The 23,433-nt window shown below is 37.4% G+C and overlaps 1 protein-coding gene and 1 pseudogene across 1 annotated transcript in view; one reads left to right on the top strand and one right to left on the bottom strand.

Moving 5' to 3' along the window:
* The window catches only part of CAMKMT (calmodulin-lysine N-methyltransferase), a 501,359-nt gene that overhangs the window by 288,007 nt on the left and 189,919 nt on the right, over positions 1 to 23,433 (top strand).
* On the bottom strand, positions 9,493 to 9,948 carry LOC110218494 (small ribosomal subunit protein uS19 pseudogene; annotated as a pseudogene).

A 23,433-nucleotide genomic window follows, 5' to 3' on the forward strand; every position in this document is an offset into this window, starting at 1 on the left:
AATAATTAGATCAAGCCGAGGTGCCATATACTTATGGCTGCACAAATGCTTGAAGAATTATGACTATGGAGAGAATTTGCATAAATCCTCTTTAAGTGATATATGTGAAAAAAAGGAGAATCTTGGTCACAATGCTGAATTTATTTTAATCCCTCAGTTCAAGTGGTCCTAGAAATAATCATACTTGTATCAATCCATATTGCGTGACTTTTGTAAGATGTGAAAATAGTGTTTTTCACTAAATTGTCACTTACTATTGTTCATTTAGGGCCACTAACATAGAAAAATGTCTTGGCTACAGTGTCAAAAGAATAGGGACAATTTGATGTTTTCTTTTGATGCTGTTTGTTGATATCTAGACCACTGTAGCTTGATTGCCTAACATTAAACCTCTAATAACAGTGCAATCATAGCAGTATCATCATGAATGTCGTTACAATAGAAACAACATTTACACTGCTTCAGAATGGTAATTATCAAACTTTTTGTCATGAAGCGCTTATTTGCTAGCATTGATCTGCCCCGGTCAGTTGTTAGCTCTTCTCATCTGAGGTGTATTGATTGTATAATCAGTAGATAGAGGCTGTGGGCAGATGAAATTCAGTGTTGTTGGGCAAATTATCGGCTGCTTGCCTGTTGACCTGGACCCTGCTGGTTGTACCTTAGACTCTGGTGGGATTATTACTCATTTCAGTGACCCTGCTTTATGACAGAGAGCTCTGTATCATTGTAAAAGATAAATGCCATCCTGCTTGACTGTGTAGTCAAATGTCAGTGTAGAGTGAAACAGAAAATAGCATGCCGATGAGTCTATTTAAAATGAGTCCAGAAAGCAAATTTGACATGAGCCTTCCTTTTTTCTGGATTCATAACCATAGTAAGTAGATGGAGGGATAAAAGCAGACGTATGTTGCTTGACTATGCAAAAATGTAAGCCAGGTTTATTAATACAGTAATATGTCCTGATCTGTCAGTCTCTATTAAAAAACACCAACAGCCATCATTGTACTAGATCACTTTTGGAAATGCAGAGGTCATATGGTATTTATAAAATTCTAGAGTTCAAGGTCTGTGAAGTTTGTGAGGAGAAAGCAACTTTTTAAAAAGGTTATCCAAATATGAGAACTAAGTTTGTAAATGAGATGCTACATTGGATGAGGAAGGAGGAAGAATCAATCAAAAAATTGGGTTTTATGGGAAAATTCTCATTATAACTTCCTTTGTCAGTTTGGATCTGTTGCATTCTTTTATATATTAGGATATTTTTATTTACCCTAGGTCGCTATAGAATATCAAAAGATTCTGCTGTTCATCTGGCATTTTTTTACATATGCAAAAATTTCGTTGGGAGAGAGTAAAGATGACTGTCGTGTTTTATTTTCGAAGTCTCCACATGAATGTAATTGTTAATGATGAAAATAGTTAAAGCTCACAAGTGTTTATAATGGGATGTTCATTCCTATTCTAGGAGAACAGCAGATCTCTTACATGTGTGTTACTCTAGCAGTGATTTGTCATAAAAACATTAACTGTATTGGAATTGATAGCCCTCATCCCCCAAGAAGCCAGTCAGGGAAAGGAAAACTTATGAACTGTTCTACATTCCTGAATACACACCATTGTTCTTGTAAGCTGTCTAGCTCTTTCTTTCTGCCAACTACTGGCCCATTGTATTATAAAGGTCAGCCATTACCTGCCCATTGTATTCTAACAGCACACTCTCAGCAAGCAGTCCCATCAGGATGGCCAGCAGCACCACATTCCACTTTGGCCTTAAATTTTGCAGATGTTGAGTCATGATTTGACAGTGATTTTTTTCCAATCTTGGGCAATACTTTGTAGTCTTATCTTAAACGTATTGAAGGCCCAATCTTCCACCCCCAAATTATGGGAAAGGATGAAGAAAGAAAGTGAATGGGAATTATGGCACATGCAGAAGTGGTGACATGATGGTAACATTTCGGTTTGGAGGTTTTGTTAGCTTAAGCCAGTAAAAAACAACAACAACAACAAAAACTAAGCCATTGATACAGATTCCTATTACTAGATCACCTCCTTACATTGTGGAAATAGCTAAAAAAAATGGCTGCTACCTAAATTTGAAAAAAAAATCATGTTTTCAAGGGTTACAATATATTTTTCTGCCACTTGTGAATTTTATCCTGTGTCCCCCAGATGATGAAGCCCACAGTGAACACAAGCATAAAATTTAAGAGTGAAAAAGATTGCTTCTCAAACAAGTACTAGCCAGACTGGAAGAGTGGATGACATTTCAGAAACGCTTATCATGTTAACAAAAATCAAATATATGTTCATATGGAGTTTGGAAATTAGGCTTGAGAGGGAAAAAAAAGATAGTTAAGTTTTTGTCACATTTTGTACAAAATGGAGGAATTCAAACCAGTTTTTAATCTGAGAAAAATTGACATAATAAATATTTTTTACATATAGAATTACATATTTAATATATCTGAGAGAATTAGCATCAACATTAAAGTTCTCATGAAACTTCTTCACCTTGTCCTAAGCACCAGGGCTCCTTGGAACCCATTTTAATAAAGGCTGAAGTTGGTGATCTGTAGGATCCTTCATAACCATCATTTTTCTGGTCAAAATCTTTATTAAGCCTGTTTTGTGACTAGGCTCAAGTTACTCTCTGTGGGGGGCAATACAAGGGAATTATTTCCTATGATCTGTTTTTAGGATTGTACCTTTCTAGTTAGTTTTCAGATTTTGTGTTTGATGAAACTTAAAATGAATTTTGCCAAGTCATACATGCTTTAATTTTACTCAAGCACAGGCTGTCAGAGTGTTCGCACAGATATTTGTATTTTTACTAGCTAATGGAATTTACTCAAGAACTACTCCTCTGAGCTTCTTTTGGAACTTTTTTCCCCTCCCCTAGAGATGATAAATTATGTTTATGAAGAAAGCCTCCCAGTTGTGTATTTTCATCAATATAATATTGGATAAGGCAGTAGAAATAAAATAGAAAGAGTCTGAGTCTTTAAAATCTAAGAGGAAGATAGACTGTATTCAGGCCATGAGTGAAACAGTTTGTGCACTTTTAGGATAGTGATGCCAGCAACGTCCCAGCAGTATGGGTGACTGAATACACCTCCCTCATTACTTAGCCTGTTACCAGGATATGTCTTAGATACCGAAGAAAATTATATCTTCTCTGAGTAACAAATCACATGAGATGATGTGTATGAAAGTGCTTTAAAAATATAATTTGATACTCAAATATATCTGTGATATCCTTCATTTGGATATTCCCTCTAGTGATGGAGATTGCAACCCATTCAAGTCTTTCCATCCCACATGACTCTTGTGTAGACCCTTCTATTAAGCTTGTTATAGGAGATTTTCTTCATATAGAGTTGGTGGAAGCTTATAATACCATGGTCTCAGTATAAGGAAAGGTGGCAATTTCCTTCATGTGCCACTTCTTTTGCAAGGGTATAAAGCCTGAGGAGGCAATGTATTGTTTTGGACAGGGCCATGATCATAGCCATGGCATTGGAGATAATGAGCAGGGGGTCCTGCCATTAAGGCATGCTATTCTGATTTAGCACTTGCTTTCTGCATTCCTTGAGTATGGTCTACCAAATATGCTGAAGTCTTCCTTACTTTCTTTTGACATTCAAAGGATGCCAGTGGAGCACCTGGTTATCCCTCATCCTTTGCCTAATTAGCCCACCATTTTTTTTGTTCATTCATAGAATCCAGAGATCATAGATATAGAGTTGGAAGGGACCTCAGAAGCCATCTAGTCCAAACTCTTAATTTTACAGATGAAGAGACTGAGGTCCAGAGAGTCACTTGCTCAAGGTCACACAGGTAGTAAATAACAGTCAATACTTGAACCAATGTCCTCCAGCTTCAAATTTATTATTCTTTCTACTATACCATATCACTTCTCTTTCTTTGATGAAATCTTTTATCCTTTTCTTTCATAGTTCTTTGTAAATATATTATAAAATATATCCACCATGCACCTCTCCGTTGCCCTTTGAATAGTATTCATTTTTAATTCTTCAAGGACAAGGTTGGGGTTATTAAAAGAAGTAAGAAATTTCTCCACAACAGTCCATTTTGCTTTTCTCTTCTTCAATTCTGGGTCTAACAAACTGTCAATTTAGCAGTGTCTTTCTAATATCTATCTGTCTATCTATCTATCTATCTATCTATCTATCTATCTATCTATCTATATCTGTCTGTCTCTCTATCAGTCCATTTGTCTGTCTATCAAGAGATTGTGCTAGATAAGCTCTATAGATTGTCCAAATAACTCTGTGTTATGGTCTAAACAATAGACATTTTTATCTTCTTGGTTGTTCTTCTGTGGATGGGTAGGTCAAACTTGTTTGAGTGGTCATGTGCTTATTATTTGGTATAGGAAAGCATTTGCTTTAATAGAGCAAAACAACACCTTCCAGGCACCTCCAATATGTTGTATGTCATGCCAAAATATGCAAGATTTTTCAGAATGATATTACAATAAACATAATCTTGTACAATGATTTCTTGGTAATTATATCAGGTAAGGCATAAAACAGGGAGACTACGGTATTTGCCTTTCTTAAAATGTAGTGCTAGGAATTGGCTGCATACGATACTCCAGATGTGTTCTATCCTAGTACAACCTCAGTAATAGAAATGTTACTGGCATTTAAATAGTGCTTTAAGGTTAATAAAGCACTTTGCCCATACAATCTTATTTGATCCTAACAGCATCCTGTAGTTTTGGAGTCATGGAGATGATCCAGGGAAGAAACTGAGTTGAACAGAGATTCCTTATGAATATTGAGATCCTTCATGTGTTCCTATTTGTGGATTCTATCATGCTGGTTTCATCAAGTCCCAGACCATAAGAGATGATATTCATATGCATTATGATAATGATGATGATGATGGTGATGTCCATTTGACAAAATAACTGGCATTATACTATGTAATGAAAAAAATTAGACTTAGAGTCAGAGAATCTGGGTTTTTAGCTTTTCACTATGCTGCAAACTAGCTGTGTAATGTTAGACAAGTCACTTAATCACACTCCACCCAAGTTTTCCCAACTGTAAAATGAACACATAAACAGGTTGCATAGAGGATAATGTATTGGGCCTGGAATCAGGAAGACTCATCTTTCTGAGTTCAAATCTGGCCTCAGACACTTACTAGCTGTGTGACCCTGGGCAAGTCAGTTAACCCTCTTTGCCTCAGTTTCCTCATCTGTAAAATGAGCTTAGAGAAAGAAATAGCTAACCTCTATTGTATCTTTGCCAAGAAAACCCCAAATGGGGTCACTAAGAGTCAGATACTACTAAGAATGACTCAACAACAAAAAATGAAGAAATAGAATTGATGTCCTTTCTTACAAAAAAATTTTATGATTCTATACTCTTGTGTAGACATAATGTAGGAATAAATCTAAAGTTACTCAAGTGTTCCCTGCTAATAGATTATAGCCTTAAACAAAATCATCTTTGATTTTTCCTTCTTCTTGACCCATATATCCTTGTTATCAAGTCTTGTCAGTTCTTTCTTCAAGAAATCTCCTGCATTTGTCTCTTTCTTTTCATTCCTTCTTCTACCATTTTATATCAGGCTCTTCTATTCCATTGCTCAGCACAATGTGCTTAGCATATAGTTGGTGCTTAATAAGTATTTGTAGACTTGCTAACTTAATTCAGTAGTTTATACCTAAAACTATAAACTGTATTTACTGCTTTCTTTCTTTCTCTTGTAATTTGTCTGAAAAAATCACCTAAAGATTAATCTTTCAAAAGTATCTCCTTCATTATGTCATTCTTCTTTTCAGAAATTGTCCAGAAAATTTCAGAAAATGTCCAATGGATCCCCATTGTCTGGTAGATAAAATCTAAACTCCATATCCTGGTGTTCCAATTGGCTACAGCCTGCTTGTTCCATGTCTCCCACTGTTCTCCTACAAGAACTTCCTTTTCCAACCAGAACAGTCTAATTAAGTTTTTCTACCTCTGCTCATATAGTTTCATCATTGAGGACGCCCTTCTCCATCCTCTATGCCTAACAAAATCCTACCATCCTATAGCACTTAAGCAAAATTCTACTTTGTAGGGGATGTATCTTCTGACCTCCCCATCTCCAAATATTCCTCTTTCCTAAATTACTGGCCCCTTACTACTTTTACACACATTCAACAGTTATCATATATTGTCTTATAGAGTACTAGAAGCTTAGAATTAGAGTAGAGCCACCTGGCTACCAAGTGCAATTTGAATCATCCCTGACAAATAATTATTTAGACTTTTCTTAGAAGACTTCCAGTAATGGGAAACTCACTACTTACTGGGAGTAGCCAATTCTGCTCTGGAAGCTTTAATTTTAGAAATTTCTTCTTCATATTGAACCTAAATCTGCCTCTGTAACTTCCACTGATCACTCTGGATTCTACCCTCTGGGACTAAGCAAAATATGTCCAATCCTTCTTCTGTATAACAGCTCTTTAAATACCTCAAGACAACTATTCTGCTCCTAGAAGTCTTCTCTTCTTGGGACTAATTTTCATAGGGTAACCCATTCTCATGTGGCATAGTTTCCACTGAGTCCCCTCTCTGTCCTAGTAACTCTCCTCAGATATGTTCTAACTTGTCATTCATTAATTCAACAAATTTTTAAAAATGCTTCCTGGATATAAAACACTCCTCATAGGTGCTGGTGAAGATACAAAGTTTAAAAAAGACATAAATTTTACCCACACACAGCTTAAAATCTGTTAAAGAGATAAGATACAAATACAAATTAATATATGTTGCATGGAAAAGTGCGTAACAGAATTGGAAAATAGCAGTATCATAGTGGTATCTGAGATTTGAGGGGGAAGATTATTATCAACTTGAGGTATTAAGGCAAGCTTCATGGAGGAACTAACATTTTAGCTGGACTATGAGGGTAGATAGGAATTGAACAGGTGAAGAATAAAAGTGATGATATTGAATTAGTACCACTGAGAACATAGGTCTAGGGCAAGAAATTACTGGGTATAGGATAGGGAAGAGCGTGGGACAGGCAGAGAATGTGACTGAAGCAAAAAAAAAATAGAAGATAATATGAATAAAGATGGAAAAGATAGTGTGATCAGATCAAGGGCACTGAATACCAGGTAAAGAAGTGTGAACTTTACTCTGTAAGAAAAGAGAAAGGCTTTTTTAAAAACAAGCAAAAAAAAAACCCCAGTGAAACAATATAACCCTTTCTAAAATATGATGCTAAAAATTGAGGTATTCTATGTGTATTTGGATCAGAGTACAGCCTTGATGGTAACAATGATTTCCGACATTTAAATAGTGCTTTAAAGTTTACAAAGCACTTTACCCACACTATCTTATTTGATCTTCTGGCTGTCTCTGAATGTAATTTTCAAAGAGGATTTCCAAGAATCTTTTCAGCAATTAAAGCATATTGGAGTAAATGTGTAATATAAGGTGGCATTGTGTAGGACATTCATTTTATATGTTCAAATTTTGATATGTTTGATTATCTCTAGTTCTGTGCCACCTCTCTTATTCTTTAGCTTTTTTTTTTCAACGATCACTGAATCAATCAGCAAAAGCATCTCCAAGTTCTTTTCAGTACCTTGGGATATAGTTCATCTGGTGCTGGTGACTTGAGCTCATTAAGAGCAGCTCAGTACTATCTTATCTCTCACTTATCTTGGACTTCAAGTCCTTGTTAACCATTTTGTGCTGTACTTTCCAGGCTGAAGAACCTTGGAAAATAGAAGCAAAAAGGGAGTTTAAAAATTCTGCTTTCTATCTATAGTCTATTGTATCCGTTTAACTTTTAGCCCTTTTGAACAGATTAGCAAGTCTTTAAGCAAATTCATTTTTAACAGTGCTGTTTAGATGTATTTCATCCCTGGCAAAGAACCCTTTCTTTGACTTAAACCTAGACAATAAATAACTGTTAATCAGAAATTCACTCCCCAAATATTCTTGTCTCTTTTGGAGTCCCAACTTTGAATTAATATCAGTGTGTATCTCTATAGCCTTTTTATTTTTTCTTCAGGATTTTATGTCTTCTATTAGTATCACTATCATTTCATATTTATATGTTTTACCTTCCCAACATGATTGTAAACTTCTTGAAGGCAAGGAACATGTCTTCTTCTCTATTTCTATAATGCCATGTTCATTTCAATAAATATTTCTCAATTGATTAGTACAGTGTCAATTAAGACATAGTAAACTAAAAAAAAAAAAAGTAAAGAATGAACATGAAAAGAAATCCGTTGTAATACCCAGTGAGAGGGTGGTGTCCTAACCAGCACTTTCATTGAATTAATTGTAAAATAACCTCTGGAACATTGGAATTCATGGAAAGGCTAGAGGAATATGAACCATGGAGAACCATTATTACGTACTGAAGAGGAACCTACACAAAAGTAGTCCTTGCCTTGGAGGTTCTTACAAGACTGCAATCAACATCCTCCTGACTGAAGGCACGAGGATGGAAAATATGGCATCGTATGGTTTTTTTCCAGTGCTGTGATCTATTAAAATAATTTTGCTTGCTTTCAGAGAACACCAAATAGTTCATTCTGAAACAACTCTGGAGTTCTGTATAGTAAGATGTCCTAAGTATAGATAGCTACATCATTGTGTACATAAGCCAAAGAATGTATATGACCTGCAGTGTCAACGAAGACCCATGTTGCTGCTTTGGGAAAAAAAATCATTAAACATGAAAGGGAATTACTCTCCATCTGCAGTAATAGAAACAAAAAGAGAAAAAAAAACATCCAAGAATTTCTTCCTTGAGAGAATTAGAAACAATGTGAAAGGGTCTGCAACTTGAATAAGGCCTGTTCCTTATCCGTCCATCCATCCATCCATCAACAGGCATCATTTAAACACCTACTATGTGTCAGACACTTTGCTAGTCCTGGAGATATAAACACAAAGAATAAAACAATTCCTAACCTCAAGGAGCTTACATTCGTGGGAATAGACAACATATGTGTATGGTTTTTATTTTTTGCATTTATTTTGTCTGTGTGTGTGTGTATATATATACACATATATATATATAAAATATATATATACATATATATTATATATGTATATATATGTGTGTATATATTTATTATATATATATATATATGTATGTATGTATGTATATATACACACAGACAAAATAAATGTAAAGGAGCTTGGTCACTAGCAGTTGCTGGGTGGGGATGAGGAAAGGTGTCATGTAGGAGATGATGTAAATAAGTTTCATCTTAAAGAAAGACCTAGGAAGTAGAAGTGAAAAGTGAGTGCATTCCAGGTTTGGAGAAGTCAAGTATAAAGTCATAGAGATGGGAAATGGCGTTTCATGTGTGAGAAACACAGAGGAAGCCAACTTGTCAAGGCCATAAAATATTGGAGGAAGAGTAATATAAAATGAAACTGGAAAGATAGGTTGAAAAGGTTGTAAAGGGTTTTTTTTTGTTTTTTGTTTTTGTTTTTTAAGAAGCTTCTTATTTTTATTGTTAGGATCTGGGTTACTTGAGAGGGATGAAACGAGAGGAGTGGGTGGCTCCAATACCCAGCTGGCCGCGTTTCACAGGCTTATAGGTGATAGAGAATTCACCCAGGTAGTGTCCAATCATCTCGGTCTTGCCGTTATAGATGCCCACCATACTTCCCACCATCTCTGGCAGAATGATCCTACCCCAAAGGTGTGTCTTCACAACCTCGGGTTTTTCCATGGGGGTTGCCTCCTTGGCCTTCCTCAGGCACTTCAGGAGGGAATGCTTTTTGTGCCACAGACCCCTGTTGAGCCACCTCAGCTGCGGCTGTTGAACACTGTACAATGCATGAGCTATTCATAGGACATGTCCAGCAGCTGATCCAGGGCCACCCCATGGTAGGTGAACTTCCGGAAGGTTTGCTTCTTCTTCTACTCTACTTCTGCCATCTTGTGTGCTGTCAGGAAAAATGTAAAGGGTTTTAAAAGACAAGCAGAAGGGTTTACATTTGAGCCATTGAAGTTTACTGAATAGGAAAGTGATATGTTGAGATTACTTTGTCAGCTACATTGGGGATGAATTGGAATGGGACATCTATTCATATGACCTTCCTCTTCCATTGCCTCTTGCTTTGAATGTAATTGGTGACTGAGCAGCCATTCCATAGAAATACCATTTGTTAACATTTTTTCTCTTATAGATAATGGATTTCAGTAAAAGTATGTCCTTGAATTTAAAAGCTATTCCATAGGTTCCTAATCATATTTGCTTTGTTTTTTTCCTATCAAATTGTAGGCATCTCTGATGCTTACAAACTAAATTACTTAAAAGTTCAAATTCCATGGTTCTTAGTTGTTTTAGGATTTAAAATTAATACTGATGGTTATCAATAAGCCTACTGCCTTTTTTTTGTCCCCCCATGATAGCCAGCAAATGCTACATTAAGCCCCATCCCCAAATCCTGAATCTCAGAGAATCCAAAACCCCAAGTGATCTTCTCCTCTTTGCTTGTGAAATTCCTAGCAATCCTTACTGCGTAACTGGAATATTACCTACACCAGGAAGTCTTTTCTCATTGATCCAGTGGTTAACAACCTCCTACCTTAGACCTAGCATTTTGTTTGGCAACTGGCCGATGCACTTATCCTGTCATGTGAATTGTAATTATCTATGTTTTTATCTTATTCCACTACTAGACTGTAACCTCTATGTAGAATTGGTTGAATGGCCACCCTCAAAGAGTAGGCATTAACAGCTCAATGTCACCTTGGCTGGAGGTCTCTAGTATAGTGCTCAAGGGAATCTGTGCTTGGGCCTCTGCTGTTTAGTATTTTTGTCAATTACTTGGATACAGGCAGAAGGGATGCTTATATTTGTGGATCACACAAAAGCTAGGAGGGAGAGCTAATATGCTACAGATAACAGAATCAGGCTCCAAAAATATCTTGACAGGCTAATACACTGGAATGAATTTAATAAGATAAAATTCAGTAAGAATAAAAGTCAAATCGCACATTTGAATTCAGAAAATCAACTTCGCAAGTACAGGATGGGAGAGACAGCAATTTTCCCAAAAGAGATGGTGGGTTTTTTAGCAAACTTCATAACAGTTAGCGTGGCATGGCAGCCAGAAGAGCTTATGAGATAGATATTGGATCACATTAAGAGAAGGAGGTTTACCAGGAATAAGGGGGTAAAAGTCCATCTGTACTCTATCCTAGTTTGATTACATCTGGCGTATTATATTCAATTATGTGTACCACCATTTAAGAAAGCAACATGGGTCTTCGTTGACACTGCAGGTCATATACATTCTTTGGCTTATGTACACAATGATGTAGCTATCTATACTTAGGACATCTTACTATACAGAACTCCAGAGTTGTTTCAGAATGAACTATTTGGTGTTCTCTGAAAGCAAGCAAAATTATTTTAATAGAATCACAGCACTGGAAAAAACCATACGATGCCATATTTTCCATCCTCATGCCTTCAGTCAGGAGGATGTTGATTGCAGTCTTGTAAGAACCTCCAAGGCAAGGACTACTTTTGTGTAGGTTCCTCTTCAGTACGTAATAATGGTTTTACAGAAAGCTTTTACTCAACCTGCTTATTTTCTACTCTTAGCCAAATTAGGGCACATTGGGGGTCCAATGCATCCTTTTCCAAATACCCTAACAATGTGCCTCCTGCCGATTCACTACTGAGTCTTTTTGGTGGATGTAGAGTGGTGTTCATCTGTCCTTTCTCTTGACTACCTTCTACTGTGATAGCAGAGGCTATATCATGGCAATTCTTTCAAGGCTTTTCCAAGCCTCAAGAAATCACTGGAAACACTGGTAAAGGAGGGACAGAGCTGGCTTGTTCCCTTAACAGGTAATCATGACACACACCTGGTGGTGGTAGGGGGAGGCAAGTAACCCTGCTGCGTTGTGTCCATTACACACAAAACAGAATATTTAAATTCATATTTTCTAACTAAGACCCTTTGTGCTTCCTATAACTTTTATTAGTGATTCCAGAGAGCATAGCAATACTTTCTCATATAATATAGCTTTGACTAATAAGAATACATTTCAAAATTGCATTAATATTTTTAAATGTAAGAAATATGGCAACTTAATTCTTCCAGTGCTTGCATCTGTATATCCAGGTTAATTTTAAAGGTGGTTCTATGTATCATCATATATATATTAATGAAGAATGAATTTACATCCAGGATGTATTTTGATCTCTAATAAAGAGGTAGGTGTTGAGATGCATTTTCCTACTAAAGGAAAATGAGAAGTTGGAACTCAGTGGCGAGGGGGTCTGAATATCAGCAAGAAACATTTTCTTCATAGTTGGGGAAATCTAGGCAGCCTTGCAATAAAACAATCCTTCTGTCATTGTGGGTGGAAACCTAGTTGCTAATGTTTGTTGAAGGTATTGGAATTCTGTAAAACTGTAAGATGGGATCCCAGGAGGAGGGCCACTCCTCTTGGGGCAGGGCTTAGGTACAATACAATACAATATAATGCCAAAGGTGGGATCATTAACTGGACCCAGGGGGCATCAGCTATTCTCCTTGAAATAGATTAAGAGCTAATTTGTGCCTGGAAGCCAGAACTTCTAGGTAAAAAAGACAACAAGGGCCTCAAGCTTTGAAGCCAGAAAAGAAAGATAGGCAATCCTGAACAAAGAGAGAGGACCAAGTGAAGGGGCTTAAAGGGGAAACCATCAAGAACCATGTGGGTACAGCTTAGATTAGGTTGAAATGTTAGTTAGACTGAGCAGTGAAGATAAGTTTCTTCTGAGAGAAGAACCCAGGCATCTATGGATGGCCAGTCAATGTGCTAAGCTACTAACAGACATAAAGATGGGCAAGACATCAGGAGTGTCCAAAACGTGGTCAGACCAAAGGATATCTCTATGCCTTTACAAATGACCATCTTATGCTTCTGTACACTTATCTTTGCTTTATTTTAATTTTCCCATTATTTTATCAGTAGAACTATAACTGCCACTATCTTTTGAGTGAATTGAGGGAAGAATGATTTTTGTCCATGCCTGGACCAAGAGCTTCTCTGGGTATCCACATACCTAAGAGGCCAGGTGATTAGAGGGGGCAGTAGGAGAGTGAGGATAATCACAACATCTCAGAGGTGGAAGAGAACTCAGGTAAATTCTGTCCAGCCAATGGTTGAACAAGCATCTCCTCTAAAATATACCCAACAAGTGGATATTTGGACCATGCCTGAAGACCTTCAAGGATAGCAGAGAAACTGCTGCAGAAGGCAGCTCCTCCCACTTTGGCATAGCTCTAATTATTAGGATTCTCCTTACATCACACCTATGCAATGTTCACCCATTGCGCCTAGTTCTTGCCCTCTGACACTGTGCAGAGCAAGTACAATCTCTTGTTTGTTATGATAATTCTTCATGTTGTTGTTCAGTCTTTCAGTCCTGTCCAACTCTTTGTGACCCCATGGACCATGGCATGCCAGACCCTTTTATCCTCCATTATCTCTCAAAGTCTGTCCAAATTCATGTTCATTATTTCCATGACATTATCTATCCATTTCATTCTCTTCCATCCCCTTTTCGTTTTGCCTTCAATAATTCTTCAGATATTTAAATTATAATTACAATTATAATGTTAAGTCAGCAGGCATTAATTGAGGGCCCACTTATGTGCCAGGCGCTATGCTAGTGCTAGTGATAAAAAGAAAGGCAAAAATCAATCTCTACTCAAAATGTACTAAGTCTGTTGGAGGGAGAAAACATGTAAACAAGCTATACACAAGGATAAATTGGAGATTATCTCAAAGGAAAAACACTAAGGTTAAGGAGGACCAGGAAAGGCTTCTTGTAGAAGGTGGGACCTCAACTTAGTTTTGAAGGAAGCCAGCAGGCAAAAGTGAGCAGTGGACAAAGTTCCAAGCATGGGGGACATCTGGTGAAAATTCTGAGTTGGGAAATGGAATGTTGTGGAAGGAATAACAAAGAGGAAAGTGTTACTAGATCCTAAAGTACATGGAGGAGAGAAATGTGTTAAGAATACTGGAGAGGTAGGAAGGGGCTGGGTTTTAAAGGAACTTAAAGGCTAAAGAGAGGTTTTTATATTGGATCCTGAAGGTAATAGGGAGCCACTGGAGGTTATTGTACAGGGATGACCCAGTCTTATGCTTTGGGAAAATCATTTTGACAGCTGAGTGAGTATTGGACCAGAGTGGGAAGAGACTTGAGGGGCAAGGAAACCAACCATTAGTCTGTTGCAATATTTCATGCTTGAAGTGATCAAGGCTTGTACCAGGATGGTGGCAATGTCAGAGGACAGAAGGTATACATGAGAAGTGTTCTGAAGGTAGAAATGACAGGAATTTGCAACTGTTTGGTTGTGGGGAGATGAGAGAGAGGGAGGAGTCAAGGATGACAGCCAGCACTGGGAGATGCTAGACTGGAGGTCAGAAGAGACATTAGGACTGGACAAATAGATCTGAGACTTATCTGCATAGAGATGATACTTGAATCCATGAAAACTGATAAGATCCATAAAGTGAAATAGGATAGAGGGAGAAGAGAAAAGTGTCCAGGACAGAGCCTTGAGGGACACCCAGAGTTAGCAAATGGGAGTCAAATGAACCAAGGAGACAGAAAAGAAGTGGTCAAACAAGTAGGAGAAGAATCTGTTTTACAAGTTAATCTGGTTCCCTCAAGCAGTTCTCACACAACATGATTTTGATTTCAAGGTTCTTCACCATCCTAGTTGCCCTTTTTGTCTGCTGTCCAACCTCTCGGTGCCTTTCCTAGGATGTGGTACCCAGAATGGAACACAGAACTCTAAGTTCAGTCTCTCTAGGCCAGGAGAGAGCAGTATTATTACCCCCCTCCTCCCATTCCTGGTACAGTGCCTCAATGCAGGCTAATATTGCATCTCATTTTGGGGGGCTGTTATACTTTTGACTCACATCAAACTTGTACTGCAATCCACTAAGACTGTCAGATCTTCTTTGCAAACAAATTGTTGTCTAACCATTGCTAATGTGTGTTGTATTTTTGCAATTACTGCGTTTATCTCTTCCAGATTTCATTTACTACATTTGGCCCATGTCCCAAAGGGCCACACTTGGGTGGGGACTTAGAAGTGAGGAGTCAGTCAAAGGGCTGCACTTGAGGACCTAGAGGGCCACATGTGGCCACAGGTTCCCCACCCCGTTCCAGCCTATCAAGATCTTTTTGAATCCTTAGTCTATCATCCAGTGTGTTAGCTATCACGAATGCAGTTCCCTACTCATACATACAAAAAAAAAATCAACGTGGTGACCATCTTAGTACTTTAACTTTTTTGAAATTAACGAAGTTAAATTGTCTAACTTAACTTGGATACCTCTAAAGATTCCATGTGAAATGAAATCTCTGAATAATTAATTAGCAACAATATAGCCATTGAGTATAGTTAACATCATGGCTTTGTGAAGAGCAAATTGGTCTGTAGATTGTCAGTTGATTTAGACATTTAGGATGCAGTATAAGTAATATGTATATGGGAGATAGTATGCCATCATGGAGATAGGGCTGGCCTTAGAGTCAAAAAGGCTTGGTTTCAAGTATTGCTTCAGAAACATCATAGCAATTTATTTGTGATCCTGGGCAAACCACTTGATCTCTTAGTGCCCCAAGCAAATCACTTACCTTTCAGTGCCCCAGGCAACCCTCTAATAGTATAAGTTGCTTATGAGTTGTTCATCTATGTCATTGGACTGAAGGTCCAACTGGGAGTCCAAGATGGGAGTTCTCAAAACTGAAGAAATCATTTCCTGCCCAAAGAAGTCTAGACTCCATTCCCCTCACCCAAAAGTCATCTACCTGGGTTTTAGGAAGGATATTAATCCAATCCAATGCAACAATTTCATTAGCAAACCTAAAAGATATGTTTCAACTTAAACTATACTCTAAATATGTTAGGAAGTGTCCAGCAGCAGTAGGTTATAGTGGAAAGAGTGGGGTGACTTGAAGTCAGAGGACTGAGTGGAAAACCTACCTGTACAATGTACTATCCCTACAGGATTTGGGGAATGCCATTTCATCTTTTTGGGTCTCAATTTCCTCATCTGTAAATTCAGGGGGTTGGACAAGATGACTTTTAAGATTCACAAGGCTTACAACAAAGGATGACTTATCAGTGCTTGGCATCAACATGGGGATAAGCACTAAGAGATATTCTACAGAGACCAGTTCTGGCATAGGGGTTATTTACTGTTTCTTTTGCATAAAATAATTGAAATTATGCTGTTAAGGTCATGAATTACACTAAGTTAAAGGCAACCTACTTATGGGTGGCAGAAGTAGCATAGAGATGAGAAAGCATAGGAGATGAAAAAAGTGAAGGAATTTGGAGAGGGCAGAGTTACAAGGGTCAGCAATATGAATATGGAAGTTATTCCCAAGGGTGATTGCAAAGAATATGGAGGAAACGAAGACTATAGGCCAAGTGCTAAAGTCATTATTAAGAAAGGTGAGAGAATATCTTGAAGGTCAGTATATGGCCGCAGCAAGTATTATCACTATGTGCTAAACACGGTGCTGAAAGATAGGAATATAAATAGAAAAGTCAACCCAACCCCTGTTCTCAAAAAGCTCACATTCTAATGTGGGAAACAACACAGGAGGTTTCAATTGAATGAAATGGAAAAGTACTAAAGAAAATCTGTACCAAGAAAGCAAATGGTAATGAATACCTTTTTTTTTTTAAGGAGCAAATGAGATAACACTTCACCAACCTTAAAGCACTATATAAACACTAGCTTGTAATAAAAAAAATAATATAATGTCATTTTCACTAGTAAAGTCATATCAAAAGAACTTTCTGTTCTGGATCTTCAGTACCTGAGATGGCAGGAGCTTCAGCACCAGCAGAATCAATTGCCAGATCTCAACTTCACATGAGTGGTTTCTTGGGATGATGACTATGGAGGCTGAATTTGAAATAGAACCAGTGGTCTGTGTGGGCACTACCATTCTCAGGGCTCTTAGGCTTGCTTGCCTGTGGCAGTTGGTCAGTGATTGGTGTTGGTAACATCAAGAAAGATGGACTCCTTCTCAACAGACATAGCACCCCTAAATAATAGCAGTGGAGCTCAGGATGGAAGCATATGGTTCCCAGTCTAGGGAACACTGCTATTCCTAGGGAAATATTCCTAGGATGGGTAGGTGGGAGGAGGTAGGAGTAAGCCAACTCATCCTCTGGGCCTGATGAGTCAAGGTCAAGGTCGTTAGAGAAAAAGTTGGCTCACAGAATATGGATATTAGATTAATTAATGGCATTTAGCATTCCCTACATTTCTTAAGAGGCAGCACTGATAGATGGCTTCTGAGTTCCTTCTCTATACTATCTCATATAGAAAGTCATTTGTTTCAGGCCTGCCCATACTCCATGAGTCTTTTTGCCAAAACACAGAGTGGAATAGGCAGAATGTAATTGGCAGAGGCAGCCCAACCTTATAAATTTCAGATTCAGTTTATCAGTCCGATATTGCCCAGAGTTTCTATTCTGTTTTTACATGGAGCAGTGATAGCATAATGCATAGAGGACTGGCCTTGGATTCAAGAGACCTGAGTGCAGGTCCCATCTACTGACTATGTAACCCTGGGCAAATCACCTCTTAAAAGGCTCCTTGGCCACTTTCTTGCTTATCTGCATCAGTAGAAGTAATTTCTTCATAGGAAGCTCCCTATACCACATCTAGACAAAAAAAAAAGTAAAATATTAAGCACTTGAATCCTATCATAAAGTAAAGCTTTATGGAAGAAAATGGTATATCTTCATAAGGAAGATAAAAGGTCTTTTCATTACTGATTTAATCCTAGTTCCTTTAATGTATTATGACTGAAAACTATTTCAGTATTTCTTAAATTCACTCTTACATTGGTGATTTCCCCTTCTTGAGAACAGCTTTTGTTATATGCCATTATTAAGTATTCCATACACAGCTGTCAATTGACTGATTGATCTCTAACACATTTGAGAGCTCTAATCATGAAGGCTCCTACAGAGGCATCTTCATAGTGGACAGGGGTTTAGCTTTCCAAATACTAGTTAATAATCTATGTAAATAAGCAGCAGTAATTCTAAGTTTTGGATTCTTTGTCCGTAGCTATCTAAATCTGTGCATTTTGGTAGACTGAATCTGTGGCCACTTTTGACCGATCCAATCCCTGTAATTCTTCATAACGAATCTGAAATCAATTATATTATTAGCCAGTATTTATTGATCATCCACAGGAAGTGGGCGGTGTGTTAGGCTCTCTTATTGTAATTTGTACTGTATTTTGGGGGGTGGAGGTTAGGGTTAAAAATAGAACAGCATGTAATCTAGAAGAGTGTTTTGTTTTTGGAGGGGAATATAATGCACATGATGCTTCCTTTAGCCCTTGATGCTCTTTTACCAGCAGAATCACCAAAAATAAACTAAGCAGAAGTAGAGTTTATTTGTGGGCTTGGCCTCAAGGGTTTATCTACCACTGTGATTTGCATTCTTCCATATTCCATTACTCCTGCTGGAATCAGCATTGTCCTCTTCAATGAACCACTAATGAACACCCTGACAAGCAGGACTTAATCACAAAGCACTTTTAATCCAGGAAACCTCTTTAGAATACAAGCAAAGTAGATGTATAATGATATAAGGGGAGAATTGTATACCATAACTGAAATCTCTGCTCAGAAGAGCATAATTGGCAGTAACCTAAGGACATATAACATTAAAAATCCTTTGGGTCTTGTTTTAGAAACATACTTATTAGAAGAAGACTCCTCTGGGCATTAATAATTTTTTTGAAAAGTAAGAAAGACATAAAGATATGTTTTCCAAATGCTAGGTACTGATGGATTGTTCTGGACAGGTATTAGTTTATATACCAATTTTCAGATTTCCATATTCCGGTTGGTTTTGTATGATTATATTTAGTTATTGCAAATGTAGATAACCCTAATTAAGCAAGAAAAAAGTTTTTGTTTTGCTTTTGTAGTGTCAAGTTAGGATATGTCCTTAAAAAATATGACTTATAGCAGCATGATGTGGTAAAAGGCTAGATACAGTGGTAGAGAACCTCACTTTTAATTCCATACCAACTATGTCACCTGTGTGACTTTGGGAAAGTCACTTAATAATAATAGCTCACGATACTAACTAGTATTAATATAGCATTTTACAAATGTTACTTGATCCTCATAACAACCCTGGAAGTTGGGTGTTATTATACCTATTTTACAGATGAGGAAACTGAGGCAAAGAGTGACTTGTCCAAGGTCACATAGCTATTAAATGTCTGAGGCTAGATTTGAATTTAAGTCTTCCTGACTTCCAGAGGACAGGTAGGTAGTGCAGTGGCTTGAGTGCTGGGCCTGGAGTCAGGAAGATTCATTTTCTTGACTTCAAATCTGGCCTCATACACTTCCTAACTATGTGTCCCTGGGCAAGTCACCTAACCTTCTTTGCCTCAGTTCCTCATCTGTAAAATAAGCTAGAGAAGGAAGTGGCAAACCACTCCAGTATCTTTGCCAAGAAAACCCCCAATGGGGTCACAGAGAGTTAGATACAACTGAAACAACTGAACAACTTCTTGACTTCCACTCTTCTTGACTCTTTGTATTTCAGTCGCCTCATCTTTTGGGGGTTTCAGTTTCCTTATCTGTAAAGAGGTAGAACCAACTAGTTTCTAAAATCCTTTCAAGGTGATGATGATATTAATAGTAACAACAACAATGACAATAATAGCGCATTTATCTAGCGCTTTAGAGTTTACAACACTTTCTTTGCAACTGTCCTATGATATTCCAAGGGTTATTAGCCCCTCTTTTTATAGATGAAAAAACCAAGGTTCAGAGAAGCAAAAGGACTTGCCCAAGATCATATGTCTAGTGCCACAGCCTGAATTACAGCCCAAATGTTTCCTGACTTCCAAGTCCCATGCTTTTTCTACTATGTTATCCTGCCTCTAAATGCTATGGAAGCTATAAGTCTCTCCGCAAGGTAGAGGTCATTAAATCTTAGATTCTCTACAGCCCCTGACACATTGGGAATACTTGTTAATAATTTATTAACCCAGTAATCTTAATTTTGAAGTGGAAGGAGAGAAAGGCTCTGTATGAAAAACTACATTACACGTTTGAAGAGGCAGGGGCTCCAGCATCAGCAGAATCAGTCACCAGATCCCATCTCTACATGAGTGGTTTCCTAGGATGATAGCTATGGAGGCTGTGCTGGAAACAAAACCAGTGGTCTGGAGGTCACTGCCATTTCCAGGGCTCTTGGGTTTGCTTGCCTGTCAGTGGCAGTTGGTCAGTGATTGGAGTTGTTCTGTATTTCTCAGACAAGCTGACAATAACTTACTTTGTCTAGAATGGGAAGTAACACTTCAGAATACCCTGCAGCTTTGAGAGCTAGATTTTATCTGCCCTTGTCTGAAGGGCTCCAATAATACCACTGTAAGGAATTTTCTTCTGACCACCTGACTGTTCATAGGAACCAATCCACCCCAACATTTTATAGGTACTGCACTGCTTACAGCTAATCCTTTTAGTGAATGAGCTGGAAAACATTGATATATTAATATCATATTCTGTTAGAGACCGTTTAATTCTTACCCTATTATTATTTTGTTTAATAGGCCCATTATCTTCTGTATAAATGAAAAGTGATTTGTTAGAATTATTTCTAAAATTTTAAAAATCAATCTATATACTTTTTTTTTAAATAAAGGAAATCCTAGATTTTTTTCTTCTCTAAAGATAATCAAATGCATGTTTCAGGAATCTCAGAAATGGGATTCTTATGCTTTAATTCCATCATGATTTGAAGTTAGTTGTCCTGGGTTCCAAAATTCCTCTTTTAATACTCAAAGCAGCTAGCCAAACATAGGTTTGTGCAGGTAGGTTCTTGAGGACCAATTTATAGGTCTCAGATTGGACAAAATCTTCTACAAAGTCAGTAAAATGGTCTTCTTTTTGTGATGGGTTTGTTTTCAGCAACTTTGTGTTCCATTTGTTCAGTCATGTCTGACTCTTTGTGACCCCATGGACCATAGTATTCCAGGCCTTTCTGTCCTCCACTATCTCCCAGAGTCTGTCCAAACTCGTGTTCATTGCTTCCATGAAACGATCCATCCATCTCATCCTCTCCTGTCCCCTTCTCCTTTTGCCTTTGAACATTCCCAACATCAGGGTGTGTTCCAGTGAGTCCTGTCTTCTTATTATGTGGCCAAAGTATTTAAGCTCCAGTTTCAGCATTTGACCTTCCAATGAACAGCCTGAATTAATTTCTTTAAGTATTTACTGATATGATCTCCTTGCTGTCTAAAGGACTCTCAAAAGTCTCTCCAGCACCACAACTCAAAAACATTGATTTTACTTCATTTAGCTTTCCTTACAATGCAATTCCCACATTGCAACTGGAAAAACCATAGCTTTGATTACATGGATCTTTGTTAGCAAGGTGATGTCCCTTCTTTTTGGTATGCTGTCAAGATTTGCCACAGGTTTGCTTCCAAGGAGCAAGTGTCTTTTAATTTCATGCCTGCAGTTGATCCTTAAGCCCAAGAATATAAAATCTGACACTGCTTCCCTTTCTTCTTCCTCTGTTTGCCGGGAAGTGATAGGACCAGTTGCCAAGATTGCATTTTTTATTTTGTTAAGCTTCAAGCCAACTTTTACATTCTCCTCTTGCACCGCATCAAGAGGTTTCTTAATTCTTAACTTTCTTGCTATCAGAATGGTATCATCTGTATATCTGAGATTGTTGATATTTATCCTGGCAGCTTAATTCTGGCTTTTGATTCATCCATCCTGGCATTTTGCAAGATATACTTTGCATATAAGTTAAATGAATAAGGTGACAGTATACAACCTTGTCTTATTCCTTTTCTAGTCTTAAACTAGTCAGTAGTTGGGTTCTAATTGGTGCTTTCTGGACTGCATACAGTTTCCTCGGGAGGCAAGTAAGATTATCTGGTACGCCCATCTCTTTGAGGACTTGCCACATTTTGTTGTGATCTATATGGTCAAAGGCTTGAAGCCAGTGAAGCAGAAGTAGATTTATTTTTTTCTGGAACTCCCTTGCTTTCTCCATAATCTAGGAAATGTTGGCAATTTGGTCTGACACTAAAACAGCATCATCTTTCAGTAACTAACATAAAGAGATAGAGTCACTATGGCATGAGAAGTTTATGAATTTCCCTTCATTTTGATCTAGTACTCTTTGGGAATTTGATTAGTTAATGCTTGTCAAATGCTCTATTTTGTGATTCATGAGTCATGGAAAGTGCTAGGTGCTCTCACTTTTACCTCTTTATTACCCTGTGAAAACCCATGTTGGTTGAGAGATTTCTTAAAAATGGTGATTTCTTTATTTTGAATTTCACATTAATCATAACCACTGGAAAAAAAGAAAAGATTCTAAAATTAACACTTAAAACTTTTCTCATAAAGGTGCCACCATGAGACTGAGTTTTTGATTAAACAATACTTCTTAAGTATATTATATTTGTATGTACTTCAGCTTTTAGTTTAAATCTTTTTGTGTCCTGTTAAACATATATATATTTCCAGTGCTTTTTTTTTCTATCTGGGGAGGGCCTAGACAAAATATTGATATATATTCACAAACATGAAAGTGTACACATCTTCATGTTTTGATAAATGTTTTGACCTTGAAGCTTCTCATAGCACTGAAGAAATATTTCGCCAGTTGGAGGAGCTATTAATGTGTTTTTTGGTGAAGCCATATGCCTTGGTGCCATCTACAAGCAAAATCGATAAAGAAGATATATTGGTTTGACTGCCTTTTTAATTTGAAAGTTGTACTTAGCTCTCTTTATCACAAGAGATTTAAGGCTAAGCAAAACCATAATGGTCTTAAACTATTTCCCTGAAAAATGACATGTTTTGTATCAATTTTTTGACATTATTGTGTTGATGGCATGTTTAAAGACTAGTTTTCCCTGTGGACAGCAAATATTCTGGCATTCTTAGTGTACTTGGGTCTATTTTATATATTTTCGGTATATAAAAACTGATAATAGCTGTTATTATCATTACTATTATTATTATATCGCCAGGATTTCCTATAAAGGAAGGCTTTTACTACTGAATCTAATACTGTTTTTAAGAGCTGGCAATTTTATAGTGCTTTACTCATAACACTATGAAGTAGGTAGTATAAATATTTTTATCCCCATTTTCAGTTGAAATAACTGAGGCTTATGGAAACTAAGTGGCTTTCCTGACATACAACTACCACTATGATTTTAAAAAGAAAACTAGCAATTTCATTGTTTCTGTAGCCATTTTCTTTCCCATAACCTATATAAATCCTCCCCCATTTTCTTAGGTCATTTAATCAGTGAATTAGCTATTTTTTAAAGTGTCAGCTGATACAAATCTAAAGGTACATCAT

The sequence above is a fragment of the Phascolarctos cinereus genome, unplaced genomic scaffold, assembly GCF_003287225.1.
Source record: "Phascolarctos cinereus isolate Bilbo 61053 unplaced genomic scaffold, phaCin_HiC Scaffold_2;HRSCAF=192, whole genome shotgun sequence".
NCBI lineage: Eukaryota > Metazoa > Chordata > Mammalia > Diprotodontia > Phascolarctidae > Phascolarctos > Phascolarctos cinereus.